Source organism: Anolis carolinensis, chromosome 1 (genome assembly GCF_035594765.1).
Source record: "Anolis carolinensis isolate JA03-04 chromosome 1, rAnoCar3.1.pri, whole genome shotgun sequence".
In the NCBI taxonomy this organism is placed as follows: Eukaryota; Metazoa; Chordata; class Lepidosauria; order Squamata; family Dactyloidae; genus Anolis; species Anolis carolinensis.
This window is the reverse complement of record NC_085841.1, coordinates 276,623,518-276,640,696: the sequence shown is the minus strand read 5'-3', so window position 1 is coordinate 276,640,696 and position 17,179 is coordinate 276,623,518. Positions and strand designations below refer to the sequence as shown.

At 37.0% G+C, this 17,179-nt stretch overlaps 1 protein-coding gene and 1 long non-coding RNA gene across 10 annotated transcripts in view; one reads left to right on the top strand and one right to left on the bottom strand.

Annotated features, from left to right (window-relative positions):
• mical2 (microtubule associated monooxygenase, calponin and LIM domain containing 2) overlaps positions 1 to 17,179 on the bottom strand; it is a 200,815-nt gene that overhangs the window by 163,584 nt on the left and 20,052 nt on the right. The window lies entirely within an intron of this gene.
• On the top strand, positions 8,742 to 13,765 carry LOC134295393 (uncharacterized). Its single transcript, XR_010001948.1, has 2 exons — positions 8,742 to 9,140; positions 13,560 to 13,765. It is a non-coding gene; the product is annotated as an uncharacterized LOC134295393 (long non-coding RNA).

Below are 17,179 nucleotides of genomic sequence, written 5' to 3'. Positions count from 1 at the left end.
AAAGCTCCCTTTTTTGGATCTCAGGGTTGGTCTCCCTCAAGGAGGCCAGCTGAAGGATCCGAATCGGAGCAGGGTAGCGGGTCGGGAGAGACGGAAGGGCAGAAGGCCCAAACAGAAGCCGTGCTATACTTCCAAGATCGAGAAGAAACACAATAAGAAAAAAAAAAAGGTGGTTTATGAGCGGATCGACCCACAGATACCAGAAACGGGAGTCGGCTTGAAACAAAGAAAGGACGAAGAAAGGAGATGAGAACAGAGAGAACAGAGAGGACAACGTTTAAGGTAACCCACCAGATCTAAAACCTAAAACCTAAAACTTAGGGGGATAACGGAAGAAATACGAGGAATAAAGGGTCAAGTCAATGGAGACCAACCTTTATTGAGGGAAAATTGCTGTTGATTTGCTGCGAGATAACCCAGGTCTTGAGCTCCACTGAAAGGGTTAAGGCTAAATCCGGAAGGGAAAAAAAAAAAGCCCTTGAGTGGTTATTGTTTAGTCTATTGAGCTCGACGTCATTGAAGGCCAGCAGACCCAGATAAGAGAGAGAGAGAGAACACGGAAGTGCGCAAGCGGAAGTCAAACTAAAGAGAAATCAAGAAGGCATCCTCAGCTACGACGGCCACAAGTGCGTGGCGGACTGAGAAGGGAAAAAGAGAGTGAGCCTTTGGACTTTGGGCTTTGGGCTTGGAGACAGGAGAGGAGTAATGAGGAGTAGCGAGGACGAGAAGTAGACGGGAAGGAGAGACGAGACGGGAGAAGGGAGACGGCGTGCGGTGTGAGTGCGAGGCGAGAGGAGCGAGGACGAGAAGCAGACGCGGAGACGCGGAGATGAGGAGGTGGTGCGAAGCTCCCGAGGCGAGAACAGACGAGGACGAGAAGCAGACGGGAGAAGGGATTGGAGGAGGCGAGAGGACGAAAGCGGACTGTAAGAGTAGAACTACTGAAGAGGGACTTCAGACAAAGAGGAGAAGTACACGAACTTGTGGGTGAGACAAGGAAAGATTAGATTGGTTAACGCTGTGGGAGGGCGGGACAAGGTTAGGAGGACCAGAAGAAGAAGGGGGGGGAGAAAGAGGAAAGAATAAATTATTAAGTTAAGTACGAGGTAATAAAGAATACATAGACTGGATAGGAACCTAAGACAGAGCGTCGGGGCAGAAGGTGTATTTAATCAATTCTTTAGGCTTTCTCTGAAGCCAAGTAAACAGTGTTTACTCTTCTAGTAGGGTTGGATACAAGAGAGGGACACTGGATATTAGAGAGTTCTAGATAAGGTGCCAGGTTAAGATTAACCCCAAATAAAAAAAAAAAAAAGGAGGGGCGCTTGAAGGTCAAAAAGAGGAAACATACCTTAAACCAAAGCGTTTATACTCATTTATTTATATCGAGAAAAATACATTTCATATCTACGACAAACATTAATCAAAAATTAATTCTTATCAATTTCACTATTGATTTCCACTTTTGTATAAATTAATTTTGTATAAATTAATTAACCTCAATAACATTTTATAATTCAAAAAAAAAAAAGAGTCGACTCATCAAATTAAGTTTAAGGAGCATAATCTAAGTGACTATATAGAAATCTACGAGATAACAGAATCAGCCTTGAGTGCAGTAGTGGATAAGACTATTGACATAATACTGTATAACCTCAAATCTTTACAATAGCATAACCAAAGAAGATGTCAACGCAAAAATTGAAGATAGAAGAAAAAAAAGCTACTGGGAGAAAAGGATCATTTTCGGATGAGATCAATTTAAAAGATGTGATGAGAGAACTTCAGAAAATCACAGAAAGTCAAAAAAACCTACAGGAGCAGATGATAGACATGAGAAAAGAACTATCAGAAGAATTTATAGAGGTGAAGAAAGAAATAAAAGATTTACAAAGAGAGATGAAGGAAGTCAAAGAAGACAAGCAGAAGATGGAGAAGAACCAAGACAAACTTCAAGCAAGATTGGACAAACTAGAAGCAAAGAACATCAGACTAGAAGAAAGACAAGAGAAATTGGAAATGAAAGAGCTAGAATTCCAAGTACGAATAAGAAACATCATAGAAGAACCCAAAGAAAACTTGAAACAAATTACAACTCAAATCCTGGCTGATCTCTTACAAGTACAAGACGACGAGATGGAAGATAGTATCGAAAAAGTCTACAGAATCACTACAAATTACTCCAAAAAACATAAAGTAGCAAGAGATGTGGTAGTACAATTCGAAAAAAAGAAAATAAGAGAAGAAGTACTGAGGACAAGTAAGAAAAATACTATTCGTTACAAAGGTCAAAAAGTAACAATACTCAAAGAACACCCTGCCAGTACGATGCAAAAACGTAAAAAATATATGTTCCTGACAGAAGAACTAAAAAGACGCCACATCCGCTTTCGGTGGGAACGGAAGGAAGGAATCATGGCAACCTATAATAACGAAAGAATATGGCTAACATCGGAAGAGAAGGCAAAGGAATTTTATAAGAACTTAATGAAGAAGGAGATCAGCCCAAACCCACCGGTACTAGACCTCGAGAGAGAGAGAAAGAGAGCTAGAACTATATCCCCCGAAAAAGTCCATCAAGTAACTACATCACAAACGCCAAACCTAATAAACCTAGAAGAGGAAGAGGAAGAAGAAAGAGGACCCTCTCAAAACCAGAACTAATTTAAAAAATAGAAAAAAAAAGAAAAGAAAAATGCAAATAAAATGTTATTCCAACAATATTAACGGTTTGAACGCACACAATAAAAGAAATAGTTTATTTAATCACCTGCAAAAGTTGAGACTCGATTTAATAGCTTTGCAAGAAACACACATTTGTCATAAACACACCTCACACCTAATCCAAGGAAAATTAGGGAAAGAATTCATTTCATCAGCTTCGGAAAAAAAAAAGGGGGTGGTCTTGTACATAAACCCAAAATTAAACCCAGAATTAGCATTCAAGGATGATGAGGGAAGAATGGTGGGAGCAAAAATAAGGGTGGGAAATCAGATTATATTAACTTGCAACATCTATACTCCGAATGGACCAAAAACAACCTTTTTAGAAAAACTAAAAGGTAAAATTGCGGAACAGGAATTTGATGAATTAATGATCATAGGTGACTTTAACGGAGTTCTGGACCCGGATTGGGATAAGAAAGGAAACAGTACTAAGGGAAAAAAGAATTTGAACTCGGGCAAACTACCCGTAAATTTTATTAAAACCCTACAAGATTGGGAGCTCAGAGATGCCTGGAGAACACATCATAGGGGAGAAAGAGACTTTACATATTTCTCAAACAAGCATAACTCATGGTCAAGAATCGACATGGCATGGATGACCCCTTCACTGATCCCAAAAGTGACCAAAATTGAAATATCTCCCAGGTACATTTCGGATCATTGCCCATTGGAATTTACATTAAATAAAACCCAAAGAGATTTAAATTGGAGATTAAATGAAAACTTAATAAAATCTGAAGAGGATATCCAAAATAATAAAAAAAATTCTGAGGGAATATTTTCAAATAAACGATATAGAGGAAACAGCAATACAAACAATTTGGGATGCAAGTAAAGCAGTCATGCGTGGCCATTTCATCCAGCAAAGTGCCCGAAAAAACAAAGAGAAAAATAGAATTTTAATCAAAATAAATGAAGAAATTACCTTAAACGAAAAAGAATTAAAATCAGAACCAAACAACAAAAAAGTTAAACAAGAACTGGAATGTTTGAGAGAACAAAAAATCCATATGGAATTAGAAGAAACAGCGAAAAAACTAAAATTCATAAAACAACAACAATTTCAGAATGCTAACAAGCCAGGGAAATGGCTATCCTGGAAAATTAGGAAGAAAAAGCAGGCCCATAGCATTACAGAAATTACTTCAGAAGGAACTAATTACACGACAGAACAAGGGATAATGGCCCAATTTAAGAAATTCTATAGCAAATTATACTCAAAAGATCAGGTTGAATTAGACAAAATATCCCAATTCATTAGTAACCAAAAATTGGAAAAAATATCAGAAAAACAGAGAGAGATATTAAATAAAGAAATAACGGATAAAGAAATTAAGAGAGCCATAGATAAGATGGATGGAAATAAGGCTCCTGGGCCTGATGGCCTAAGCGGCATCTACTACAAAGTTTTTGCGGAAGAAACAATACCTTATCTTAAAAAAATTATAAACAAAATTCTAGAAAATCAAAAAATTCCAGATTCATGGCGTAATGCAACAATAACTATGATTCCAAAAGAAGGACAGGACCTTAAAAATGTCAAAAATTACAGGCCAATATCCCTATTAAATTCAGATTATAAAATTTTTACAACGATACTAGCGGAAAGATTGAAAGAATTCCTGAAAGATTGGATAGGAAAGGAGCAAACAGGCTTCCTACCAAAAAGACAAATGAAGGACAATGTAAGAGAAATAATAAATATAATTGAATTTTATGAATTTACAAAGAAAGATGAATTGGCCTTACTCGCTATCGATATGGAAAAAGCATTTGATAACCTAAATTGGGATTTCTTCAAATTATTAATAAGGGAATTGGACATGGGTTATAAGTTTATAAATGCGATTAATCAAATTTATGATAAACAAGAGGCAAAAATTAAAATAAATTCAGGGGAATCGCAAAAATTCGAAATATGTAAAGGAACCAGACAAGGATGCCCGCTGTCCCCGCTACTATTCATCTTTTCACTAGAAATTCTCTTAAAAAGTATCAGAGACGATCCCAAATTGATAGGAGCAAAAATAAGAAAACACAATTATAAAGTCAGGGCCTTTGCTGATGATCTTATATGTATAATAGACGACCCCATAAAAACAGTACAATACTGGCTAACTAAAATAAAAGAATATGGGGAAGTCTCGGATTTAAAAATAAACACGGAAAAGACCATGATATTACCAAAGAATCTGACTAAAATAAGACAAGAAGAACTAAAAAGAATTTCGGGGATACAGATCAGGGGAAAAATAAAATACCTAGGTATAAACATAACGGCGAGAAACTCCCAATTATTAGAGAATAACTATGACCAAAAATGGAAAGAAATAAAGAAGGAGCTAGAAAGATGGAGATACGCAAAATTATCATTATTAGGTAGAATTTCGGTAATAAAAATGAATATCCTGCCCAAGTTATTATTCCTATTTCAAAATATCCCTATTATTAGAAACACACAGAAATTTAAAAACTGGAACAAGGATCTTAACAATTTCATATGGATGGGTAAAAAATCAAGAATTAAAAGAATTTACATGATAGACGATAAGAAAAGAGGCGGACTAGGCCTCCCCGACCTGCAACTTTACCATGATGCTTGTGGCCTCATGTGGGTGAAAGATTGGTGTACACTAAGTAATACTAGAATCATAACATTAGAAGGAATAGACTTAAGGGCAGGGTGGCATGCATATTTATGGTATGGGAAAAAATCGATGGAAAAAAATTTCGGTAATCATTTTATTCGGTCTTCACTTCTAAAAATTTGGGAAAAATATAAACCTAAATTATACCAGAAAACTCCAAAATGGATCTCCCCCCTGGAGGCATGCCAGAGAAGAGAAATAGGAGGAGCAACTTGGCCCAAATATAAAGATATCCTAATTAAGGAGAAGGGGACATATACTCTGAAAAGTCAAGAAGAGATTAATAAAGGATTCGGCAATTTGGGATGGTTCCAGTATAGACAATTAAAAGAATACTATAATAAAGATAAAATACTAGGATTTGAAGAAAAAGAGAGTTTTTGGGACAAGGTAATGAAAATGGAAAAAAAACAAATATCTATAATTTACACAAAATTAATAGAATGGGAAACGGAAACGGTACCAATAAAAGAAAGCATGATCAAGTGGGCCCAAAACCTAGGTAAAACAATACATCTAACAGAATGGGAAAAGGCCTGGAACTCTAGATTGAAATTCACCTATGCAACCGAATTAAAAGAAAACTGGATCAAAATGTTCTACCGCTGGTATTTGACCCCCCAAAAATTATCAATTTTCAATAAGAAAATCTCAAATAAATGTTGGAAATGTAATGATCAAGTGGGTACATTTTATCACTGTTGGTGGACGTGTAAAAAGGCGAAAATTTATTGGAAGAAAATCCATCAAGCAATACAAAAGATGTTGCAAATTAATATAGAATTAGATCCCAAATACTTCCTTCTGGGGATGATCAATATAGAAAAGGACAAAGACAAAGAAATTCTCTTCAATTATCTCATAACAGCTGCAAGAATAGTCTATGTCAGATATTGGAAAAAGAAAGAAATTCCGGAGCTGAGCCAATGGCTAGTCAAGATTTTGGAAATAATGAACATGGATAAATTGACGTATTTACTCAAAAATAATTATGGCATTCCCAAAAAGCAAACAAACTGGGACCTGGTTAAGAATTTTTTGATTGAAAGGCAAATGAAGGTGCTAATTTAACCCCAATAGAAAATCCAATGTTAATGATGGAAGAATTTAATAAAATAAAAATAAATAAATAAATAAATAAAAAAAGAGAAAAGGCTGACACCAAAGCAGAGCGAACGGAAAGACCAATTAAAGATAGAAACCTTTCTTTAAGTATCTGTGTGAGAGATGGAAGTGACCAATTATTTTATATTTTTGTTTATTTTACCTTACTTTTCCCTTTTTTTTCCTCTTCTCTCTATTTTTTTTCCTCTTTCTTTAATTTCTACTCACTTATTGCACTTTTTCCTCTAAGAACCCAATGTGTTCGTAAACACGTACTGTAATTTTTATTTGAAAACTCAATAAAAAAAAAAACAAATGTTGATACCCCACCACCATCCCCAATAGATTAGTAAGCATGCTTTCAATTTAAACCTAAGGGGGAAAACATTGTGCTCTATGGCCAGAAGTGTGGGAAACCCAGCCACAAAACACTCTTGTGGAATATTATCTTCCACTGGTTAACACATAGTATTCTCTATTAAACCATATTTATGGGGGTCACTCTATATTTTTACTACCATGCTGGCTCATTTACAGTAGTCTGAACTTTTAGTCCAGTTCCCAAAGATAATGCTTTTTCCATGCTATATTTTTGGATATTGTTAGTTCAACTGAAACAAGTCCCGGTGTGACTTCATTTTATATTACAAAAACTAACCACTCACTCTGCCCTGACTTCCTGTCTTTACTTTTAGCTTGATCCAAAACACACAGTAAGACCAACTAAAGTTGAACTTTAAAATGTTAAAGTAACCTTCGTGTTTACAAGAAAACGATCACCCTCCTTTTAACACTGAACAAAACTTGATGGACATTATGAGTCACATAGAAGTTCTTTCAAAATGCATCACAAATTCACATGAACATACTATAAAATTCAACATACCTGCCAAGGTTTGACAAATGAAAACTGGGGCATCTGTGGCTGAGCAACATCACAGTGAAGTCAAAATGGCAGAATGTATTAATGAAGGAGAACATACAAGACAGGAGAGGCTGCAGCACTTTGCTTTTGCCTGCACCTGCTTGGAAGGGCAAGATTTTCTCCTCAGTGAGTTAACTGAGTGCAAATGACTTTTACACTTTGCATTCAGCTTGCAGCAACTGAAGTAAACTGAATACAAAGGTGGGAACTTGGAGGGGGAAAGATAAACTGAGATCTTCTAAAAGCAGCTGAAACAGTGGGGCAAAAGAAAATTAATTGAGGCTCACTAAATTGGGACAGTTGATGGGTATGCTTCAAGCTATGGACATAAACTGCTGTAATCAAACAAATAATAGTGTATAATCACATAATAGAATGTACATTATATTAAAAAAAAAAAGAATGTTAAAAATAGATATAAACAACAGTGGAGCATCCAAGGCCTCTGGAATACTCAGACCAGATCAAAGCTAATGACAGGTTCAAACGTGATTTTGAAAAAATGATTTTTTAAAAATTAAATACAGGATATTGGATGCTTTTGGGAGAAACTGTTTACCTTTTGGGATAAGGAGACAAAAACAAGAGCAGCCCAGGAAGCCTGGAGGAGTTGAAGACCAGAAGAAAACAGTCCTGTAGATTCACAGGGATTTACATTTTACCCAAAGTCCCTTTGAAAGACACATTAGTATCAGCTCTGAGATATGACCAGACTAAATTCAAATACCAATGTGAAAGGAGAGAACACTGTTATACAGAATGTATATGGTAATATTTTTTCAATAGCTTTTAAATGTCTTTTATTATTTAATTAATCTGTTTTATGCTTTAACTGTAAGTCTTTTATTTAATTTTGCTCTTAGCTGGCCTGAGTCCCAAGTTTTGGAAGGGTTTAACATTCTAATAAATAAGTAATATATTTGAAAGTCCCAGTAAAGTACTAGCTATATAATTCCTTATTTCCTCAGGGCCAGTATGCCTTAAGAAGCAGCAAGACTGCCAGAAGATTTGACTAATCCCAAAAGTCTAAGGCAGGAGAATAGCTTCTAAGTTCCACTGTTTTCTTGTTATCACAAACAATCTATTACTAGAAGGGACTTTGGTATTTTCTTTTCCATGTCCTATCATAATACATCTACAACAAAACAACTTCATATCAATGAAGACCCAATTAATTGATGGGACAGTGTGCCTTTTCTCACTGTCCCATCAATTAAAATTTCCTTTCAACAGCTACCCAATTTATCCAGCTAAGGCTGCAGATGCTTGTCGTGGCCCCATGGATTTCATAGGCTTTCTTAGGAAATGATAGCTCAAAAGTGGTTTTGCCACTTCCTTCCTGTGAAATAGATGCTTACTCAGAATAAATTCTATTGAACTCAGAGGAGCACACTTCGGAATACACATATGGCCTTGCTTTTCTTCATCTGTCCTTTAAAACATGACGCCCTGGTAACAGATAGAGTGCCTGGCACATCACTATGTCACAATGGCTGACGTCTGAGAGGAAAAACCACAAGTAACTACATCCCATTTTAAAGTCACATGAAGAGGAACTATTTGGGTGTGCTATGTGTCATAGACATCTTGTTGTTTCCAAGGGAGGAAGAGAGACCAAACGTTTTGTGGATCATCTTGAAATTATATAGCCCTGAAGAAGAGAAAGACGAAAATGTGAGATGTGTGCACAACAATTCAGAAAATCTGAATAAATTGAATGGCACATCTCTCCTGAGGTATTCAAATATCTTACTGGATAGTTCAGTGGGGGAGATCTATTTTCTTCTGTAACCTGCTATGTCATGATTGTACAAAAATGATTTCATTAGGTATACATTCTTCTACCTCTCTTCTCTGGGTTTTAAAGTGCATTAAACACAAGCATACTTCAGTTAACAGACTCTGATAAGTGGCATTCCTTTTAATCAAAGCATTTTACACTCAACTATTCCCTTTTCCTCTTCATTTTCTATCTAAAAAGGAGGTTTTAGCAGCATTAGCACTAGAAGGATGGTGAAGGAAAAGTAGAGCATCAAAATTTTGGTGTAGGATTACAGATTCATATTTTCAATTAAAAGACATTGCAATAAACAAAGAGTAGGATTCTATCTTAGCCAATTCTATTGTTGAATTGTGTATCTGCCTATAACAACACTTTGACTATAGAATCCCTTACTGAACATGCATGAAGAGCAAAGCAGAGAGTAAAGGAGAGCAGATGAGCCAATCTCACAGGTTACCTCCAGCATAGATTTAGAAGTTTGGCCACTACATTTGTCCCCCATGCGGACCATATTTTGGTGTTGCAACCTTTGAGGTTGAATGGTTTTCAATCTATGACCTACTTTTAAAACCATATGTGCCATATGCAGGCTGAACCGCAGACCAAGCCAACTGAAAGCAACAAAAATGGCTTAAAATATATATCACACACAATGGTGTAGATTTTGGGGACTCCCTAAGGTCCTGCCATTACAATATGGCATCCCTTTTGTTGGATCAGAATGCAGGTATGTATTTAAAAAGAGTGGTACGGGGATGCAAACAGCCCCCAGCCTTTCTACCTTTCTGCAGTGCTCCTTCCCCTGTCTTAAAATAGTTCACTTCTACTAGGTTTGCTCTGATAGTATCAAATAGAACTTTGTGATATTTCAGACTTGTTCCATAATGTATGTGGCACTTTTCTGTGTTATTTTAAGATGCTTTAGTACAGTAGTTCTTCACTTGTGGATCCCCAGATGTTTTGGCCTTCAACTTCCAGAAATCCTAACAGCTGGTAAACTGGCTGGGATTTCAGGGAGTTGTAGGCCAAAACACCCGAGGACCCACAGGTTGAGAACCATTGCTTCAGTAGGAAAGACAGAATATAAGAACACATTATCACAGCACATTTTACTAGTGTACTACTATATAATTAGTTACCATCAGGTATTTTAATGTTGTTAATGTCCCAGTGACATATATGCAAAAAAATCTAGACGTATCTTCAACTTCTCTTATTTAGATCCCAAAGACTCAGGTGGCCTTTATTAGGTTGCTTATTGCCTTGAGTGTTATGCAAGATCTGCCCCCGAAACAGGATTCAACCTATGCCACTGTACATCGGTGCTACATGACTTTAGTTATATCCACAATTGTAAGCATCAGCCTTGGAGAATTGGGAAGGTGTTTGGAATCTAACCTGAGCTAATGAGAAGGCAGATTAGTTCAGGATGGAGATGACAAACCATCCTCAAATTCGTATTCAGACTTGTCCAGAGTTCTCCATCACTTTAGTGAGCATACGGCATTTGTAACTGCTAAAGTAGGTCAAAGATTAAAACAACCCACACTCAAAAATTCAAGGCACTGTCAATGGGCGTGAAAGAGCATTTTCTCTCAACAGACTGCAAGTCCCTCCCTACCACCAGCACTGAATGTTCTAAGTAATTTAAAATGACAGAAATCTTTTTTAAACAAATAGTTTAACTCTGCTTAGTCTTTCTTACAAAGCAAGACTAATCAAAGTACATTAAACCAACTGAGACAATCTTTCTAAACTATTATCAAACAGACTTTTTATATCAAAAAGTAGGGTAGCTTGAAGATAAGAATATTTGATGGGAAAGAGACCCAAAAGGAGTAATTTGGAGAGGGGGGTAGTACCTGGCTGAAGTAGAAAGGAGTTATATTTATTAGTTGCTTACCAAAGCATTTTCATGAATATACGGAATATAAATGCTGTAAATAAATAAATAAATACTGAATACATGTTTGTTTCCAATATCAGTATCAAATTCTATGAACTATTGTAAAGTACAGGAAAGTCAACCTAAATCAGCAATTTCCTAGCTGGATGATTTGCTATAATATTAGCCTGTTGAGGAGCTCCTGGTGGCACAGCAGATTAAAACTCTGAGGTGCTGAACTTGCTGACCGAAAGGGTCAGTAGTTCGAATCTGGGGAGCAGGGTGAGCTCCTGCTGTTAGCCCCAGCTTCTGCCAACCTAGCAGTTCAAAAACATGCAAATGTGAGTAGATCAAGAGATACTGCTCTGGCGGGAAGGTAACAGCACTCCATGCAGTCATACTGGCCATATGACCTTGGAGGTGTCTATGGACAACGCCGGCTATTCAGCTTAGAAATGAAGATGAGCACCAACCCCCAGAGTCGGACACGACTAGACTTAATATCAGGGGAAAAGCTTTACCTTTATTAACCTACTGATGAATTATTTTCTCCTGGGTTGTGCACATGTGTTTTGTGCCACATAATCTCCAAAAAAATTTTGAGACTAAGAAGTTTTGTTGTTGTTAAACTTAAGGGTACTATGTTGTGTTTTGATTTACTTCAAAAAGAAACCTTAATACTGCTGATGCTTCATCCAAAGAAGTTATATAATGTTAGGAATGTATAAGTAGGAAATGACATGAAATATGATGGGAGGTGATTTAATAATATGTTTACATAAATGAATAAGCCAGGATCTAATAAGATTAACACTAGTGACAAAACTATTTATTGTAACTGAGTGAGAAGGAATGGCTATGCACTCTAAAAATGGCTTTAGAAACCGAGGAAGTCCTCCTGAGCAATATTTTAGGTAGCTTCAGCATTGCAGGGCAGGAGCAAGAGCCACTGGAAGATTTAAGTCTTGATAGACGATTCCCTACTTTTAACCCTATAAACTGAGAATAAAAACAGGTATTCATTATCTTAGCACATTATATGCTAAATGAAGCAAGCTTTCTCTTTTATGCTTCCAGCACAGCACAAAAACGAGAGAGTTATAGATCTCCCTGGCTGGGCTATATCTCTTTTCCGTATACAGTGATGACTAAAGACCCCCCCCCCCCCCCCAAACACATCAGCCGTGATATATTCTGGGGGTAAAGAGGAAGAAGCACAACACACAAACACTTCCTATTTCTTTTTTAATGTCCAAGGTGTTTTCCTGATAGTATTTCAGAAGAGATTAAAACTTGTACTTAAAGCAAAAATAGTCTCCTTCTGCACTTGCAGTGTACAAGGTTTCTGCACTTGCTGTGCTCATTCTTGTTTAATATGCTGAGAAATTACAGATATTTGAGAACTAGCTATAGACAAGATATGTTGCAACAACTATTGCATTTTCGAACTACAAAGTTTCACATCTCATTTTTAAGTCTACAAAGAGCAGTGTTAAAATCTCAGTTTAGGCATGTCCAATAAGATGAAGGAAAGAGTGCCCTTTGGTCTAATTGCTACTGGGGAGAGAATAATAAATATAATAAAACTCTGTTTATATACCATCCTATCTCCTTGAGAGGACTCAGGGCGGTTTCCAACATAGCAAAAAACAAAAACCAAAAACCATACACCAAATTAAACATAATAATAAACGTGAAACAAGAACATACAATTCAAAACCACCACAAAATTTTTAAAAAACAGTTCCAAAATGCTCAGTCAGCTGGGCCAGATATAATGACCAGGGCTTCAGAGTGGGCAAGGCCAATTATAAAGTGCTAGGCAAGACAAGTGTAACAGAAGTATTTCCCATGTGCCAACATTTCAAATTATATTACACAGAATGTATATTTCACTAGATTTGTTTTCACAATGGGATGTGGCATCATTCCATTATTTTGCTGCACATATTCAGTACAAGGCTCCCAAACAGAAGCAAATTGTTGCAGCATGAAAATAAGTTGTTTTCTTCTTTCCTACGATTAACAGCAGTTTACAATGTGTTCAGTGTTTCCCATTGTAGTAAGGGATTCCAAGTATTTGTAATAAAGCTTTGAGCAAGAGCGAGCAGGGAGAAATCAGACATAAGCTGCAATCACATGATTCCATGATACAATCCAATCCCTTGTTGCCCAGTAAAGAATTAGTGTCAAGTCACCAGTTGGACAACATTAACCATAGAAACTATTAAATGCAGAAGGTAAAAGTCAGCAACAGAGAAAATAATATTAGTTTAGCAAATAGGCCATGCTGGCAATCTGGAAAATACCACAACCACCACCAACAACATATAAAAGGGTTTTAAAAGCAGGAAAAAGCATCCTCTTCCCTTTTCACAATCCTAATGGGCAGCATAAACGAAAAAAACATAATTATGTTTTATCAAAAATAAAACCAAAAGATACCCACAGATCTATGCCTTCTGTAAGCAGGATTCTCTTCTGCAGATGTGCAGAATCACACAGACAAATGACAAATTCACTTTTGCAAGCACCTACCAGTGGAATGGAGGGCGTCAACAGACTTGGACAAAGATAACAAGATTTGCAGAATTAATGCCCATCCATGAAGACTAACCAGAAAATGCTGAGTGCTGAAAGAGGAAAGAGGACCACTGAAAAGTGAGTGGTAAGAATAAATTTTGAAAATGACATTGTAGGCTACAACTGTGGCAGCTGATCATGGAGGCGAAGCATGCATCTATACTGCAGAATTACTACAATTTGACACCACTTTAAGTTCCATGGCTGAATATTATGGAATCCTGGTGAGGTACTTGACAAAGAAAGCTAGACTGTAAAATTACAATTCCCATAGATTTGAGCCACAACAGTTAAAAGTGGTGTCAAACTGCCAACCTAGTTCCTCAAAAGGTGACTTTTGAAGCACTGGAGAGAAGCAAGGAGATAGAATATCTTGAGCACAAGGGCTTCACTTTGCAACATAATTCAGATGCCTTTTACAAATCTTCTCCGTATCCTGACTGGATAACTCCAACTGTGTTCCCTAATGCGGTTCACCTTTATCTTTTGTGAACACGGACTCACTGTGGTATGCAGAATATTAGTCATTGTCAGGTTAAAAGGTTGAATTTGATGGACTAATAAACTTGTTAATGAATATGCCTCCCAGGCAAGGCTGGCATCCAAACCAGGCCATCATCTAATTAAGCCATGAACAATGGTTAAGCCTTCTTTATCTGGCAAGAGTTGTTCTAACAAGCCATCAAGGAAGTTTAGCATGTCAACATTTTCATTGCTTGGATTAAAACTAACTGCTTGGATCGAAATGCACAGTGGATCAAACTATAAAAGATACCATAATGATTTTCTGGTTAACCATATTGCAAGTGCATGAGCACAACAATGCAAGCAAAGAGAACAAATGGATGTGTTGACATTTCCCACATGAATATGGTGTTACTGTATACTACTTCAACAGTTTCATGGGACAGTCTCCAATTTTATCCCCATTTATCCCTCAACTCATCTGGGATTCACTGAACTGTGTCTACAAACACTCCTGCTCATCATTTTCATGCCCAGCATCTAATCCATGGTTTTGAGTAATTCAGTAGCACCATGACAAACTCTGTCAGCTGGAAAGAGCAGAGATATAAACCAGCAGGAGGAAAGCCATAGCATTTTGTTTTTAAAAAGGAACACCTGATTAGTCTTTCCAAACAAGAACACTGTATACTCAATGGGCTAAAAATTATACAGTCACTTAGTAAAATATTGTACAGGCCAGCCCTTCAAACATGCTACTCAACATGTTTTGAATTCTTTACCTTCTTGCATTTAGATTGTTAATTTCAAAATCTGTATAACCCTACTCTATAACATACTCTACATAAACATTTGGATGTAACTAGTTATAAATAAGTAGTACATTGCTAATAGAATACAACTCTTGTATCTGCTGAGGATAAAACAAAACCTATGGGTAACCCTGTCTTTTGACTATTCATGGGCCACAAAGATAATGCTGAATTGAACTGGAAGTCCTTGAGAGGCCCATAAATACTTCCAATGGGCAATATTTTTGGAGAGTGGATAAATGAAACCATGGCTGTTGAATCCATGGGTAAGAAGGTCAGACTGGGTAAGAGGGCCAGACTGTAATCAATTTCTTCCTCCCTCCCATGAAGTAATACATCATAATCACAACATAACTGGGATAATTCTACTTATTCAGCTTAGTTAATATTATATCTATAGCTATGGGGTGTGACCTCCCTAAATGATGGAAGAAGACTATCACATGCTATGCCTTATGCTTCTGAATAAAAAAAATATTCTGATCTCCTATTTAAAGAAGGAATTGCTTTAGTCATCATCAAGAATCAGACAAAATAAAGTTACCCTTAAAACTCTAAGTTGTGTAAGTTGGAATTATAATAACTTTCTAAAAGTAGTTTTGTATATTGTGTTCTGCATTTAGAATAAGATGGGTGGCCTCATTTTTTCATTTAAAAAAGGAACATGCAGATGAAGCAATATTAAAACTGGGGTTAACCCTGCACCTGTTTATGTCTCCAATGATAAATATAATAGAGGAATGTCTCATTTAGAGTATTTGATACGGAAAATGGCTGATCTTTGTGCATTTCTTGATTTGCATGACGCTACCGAAACAGTTTTCTAAATAATAAGAGTAGAAACAACGCCTGAGTGTTATATAAGGAATGACATAAATAAAAGGATGCTCCCCCTTCTGGAAGCCAAGTGAACAGCAGTCAGCTCACAGCAGACTATCTACCTTAACTTCCACATACAGTATTTCCGCAGAATGACTAAGCCATCAAAGAATGAAAAGATCAGTTTATAAGGCAACAGTCTAGCTAACCAGACATAAATGGAAAGATTTACATCTAGAAAGAAAGGTTTTGAAGCAAATATTATCAACAGATACTTATGTAATATTTGTATGTGTCTTCGAGTCAATTCTTAGGTTTTCTTGGCAATATATATCCAGATGTGATTCAACAATAGCTTCCCCCATGGTTCAGGAAGAGTACAACTTGATCATGGTCACCCAGTAGGTTTCAAAATCTGAGAAGGGATCTAAACCCTGGTCCAGCACTCAAACCACTATGTCATGCTGGTTCTCATTTATTTAACAATGGCATACTACAAAAACATTGCATTTGTTATAGTACTAGTCCTACCAGTTAAAAAAGAGCAAGAGTTTGTCTTTTTTCTGCTGGGTATACCCTACATCTAACACCTGTAAAAAATATAATGATGGAACTGGAAAGGGTCATGGGGCTCTCTTGTCTAGTCCCCAACACACAGGAATACACATCTAAAGTAGTCCTGAGAGACTTCTGTATGCAGACTTCCATAGAAGAAGAGTTCATCTCCTTCTGAGGCAGTCTATTCCACTGCCAAATAGCTCTTACCCTCAGGAAGTTCTTCCTAACATTTAGATGGCATCACATTTCTTTTCAAATGCATCCATTGGTTTCTGTTCCAGGGTATAGAGCATCAGAAAATAAGTTCACTCCATCTTCTATATTAAACCCCTTCAGAATAAGAACTCTACACTACAGCATTAGTCACTTAAGAAATGGAACTGCATAAAGCATTGCAGAGTTTGCTTCCTAAGATCTGTGATCCTGATGCTGTTGATTCTGACCCAATTTTTCTGCTTCAAAAAGCAAAGAACTATACTTTTTCATGATGAGGATCCATAAAGACACAGTTAGTTGAAACTTACATAGAGGAAGAAGACTTTGAAATATAACCTGCTGTTCTCATTCACTCCTTGTATCTGACCTTCCTGTACCTGGTAAAGGTAAAAGTAAAAGTTTACCTTGACGTTAAGTCTAGTCGTGTCTGACTCTGGGGGTTAATGCTCATCTCCATTTCTAAGCCAAAGAGCCAGCATTGTCCATAGACACCTCCTAGGTCATGTGGCCGGCATGACTGCATGGAGTGCTGTTACCTTCCAGCTGCAGTGGTACCTATTGCTCTACTCACATTTCCATGTTTTCAAACTGCCAAGTTGACTGAAGCTGGGGCTAACAGTGGGCGCTCACCATGCTCCCTGGATTCGAACCACC